Below are 1,921 nucleotides of genomic sequence, written 5' to 3'. Positions count from 1 at the left end.
TTAGACTACAAAATCCTAGCGTCTAACCTGGCAGCGACGCAAAAGCTGGAGGCGGGCGCTTCGCCTTTTTCCCCCACAGCCATGCATGTAGCGATTGGTTTTTCTACTAGTTTTGCGATTAATTAGCGCCCCTAATTAGCGCTTGCCGTTGGGTCAGAAAACGCTAAGCTTCTTTCCTATTTTATGAGAATTATCTTTTTATTCCTAAGCGTCTACGCAGGCGCCCAGCAATGGAGATGCCCTAAGAAGTTGTCAAGAGACCAGAGAGGTTGGCACGGTCCGTGAGCCCAACACGGGCGGAGCAGTCTATAATAAAGCCTAGTGTGGTTCATCCGGGGATCAAGTAGTCGATGAAGACGAAGATTACTGTCGCTAGATCGTTAGTGTATCCAAGGAGGTAAAATTTGTTCGCCTGCGCCAGGCTCCTCTACCTTGCAGGAGGTCAGAGAGATTACGACGCTCGTGACTCCGTATAGTAGTTGTCGGTGGAAAGGCGTCCCGTCGAATCGTGGATTAGGTGCTCGCTCTTTAATATCTCATCCATACCTACATCGTGCAGACCTATTTTTTCAGTTTCCTTCTAATTGCTCAACTAGGTGGGTGACTCATTTCAATCGTACACCAATCATCTCATCTCAGTCATATGATGTCTTCCCTCAAAAAGTAGCAGGGCATTTTATAATTAGACAAACGAAGTTCCACAGGGGTGTTTAGGCATGCGATTTGTACATGCATCCATGCCACTACCCTTTTTCTCTTGCGGGTGAGCCACTACCGTTGTTTGGCGCTTGCGTTCACAAAAGCTTCATGTGACAGCACATTTTTGTTGTCATGGGGATCATGCATATGCACTGTTACCAGTCAACAACATCTGGACCATGCCATATTTAACAAATAAAAAAACTATTTGTTAAATGTTGAAGTTAATTAGGGGCAACTAGACCACCACACTCATGAGACTAGTTTTTTGCCGAAAAATGGTTTCTCCCGCTTTGTATACAAAGCAACCAACCAAACCATACAGAGATAGATGCTGGGGCGGAAGCAGCACAGTCACGCTCAAAAAAACAACAAAGAAAAGCAAAAGAAACAAATGCTGACAACGGCGAATCAACAAAAACAAAGAAGTCTCGCGATCGCAGCGCCCACCAGGATCTTCCACTAGACTCCAAGACTCCGAAGCGCCGGCACCTATCAACACCTCCAAGAAGGATCGCGGCGATGACGACGCTGCTGCCAAGGGTTTCCCCCGGTACACGACGAGGCAAGAGGAAGGTAGCCCCGACGCCCTCCCGAAAGATCAGGTGGCACCAACAGGCGCCACCGCGCCGGTGTCGGCCATGCCGCCAGGGGTTTCCCCGGATCCCAACACGCACCTCGGGCGCCCCGGAGCCTGCCATCAAACCAACCACCACCGTGCGCCAACGCGATCATGGGGTCCCCATGCCGGCTCACCACGGCACCGCGAAGTGAGGACAGCACGACGAAGAATCAGAGCCGGGACTAGGGCATCAACACCGTCGGCACGCGGGAGGGCCCCACCTCCACCGTCAGCGACGGTTGCCGTCCGGACGCAATAGCAGGAGCACACTAGGCCCATGGGCCCATAGGCCCGGCCGAGCCCTTGTGAGCCCGTAAAGCTCCCGCCTTCGCGCTGCTGCCGGCACGCCGTGGTGCCGTCGCCCCAATTCCGAGCCGCTCCTCCTCTTCATCGCGCTGCAGACAATGAGGCCACGCCCAGGGGCCGGCCTGCTAGGACCCAGATGGGGCCCTAAGGGCCCAGATCTGGGACGGGAACACGCCGCCAGCCAACCTGCGCCACCAGGCCGCCCCGCCGCCAAAGGACGGCGCCACCACCGCGCCGGGCTGCCGACAGCCACCACCAGGCCGCCGGGCCGCCGTCGGCTGAAGGGCACCCGCC

The sequence above is a fragment of the Triticum aestivum genome, chromosome 2A (genome assembly GCF_018294505.1).
Source record: "Triticum aestivum cultivar Chinese Spring chromosome 2A, IWGSC CS RefSeq v2.1, whole genome shotgun sequence".
NCBI classification, from domain to species: Eukaryota; Viridiplantae; Streptophyta; class Magnoliopsida; order Poales; family Poaceae; genus Triticum; species Triticum aestivum.
Note: the sequence above shows the minus strand (reverse complement) of the source record.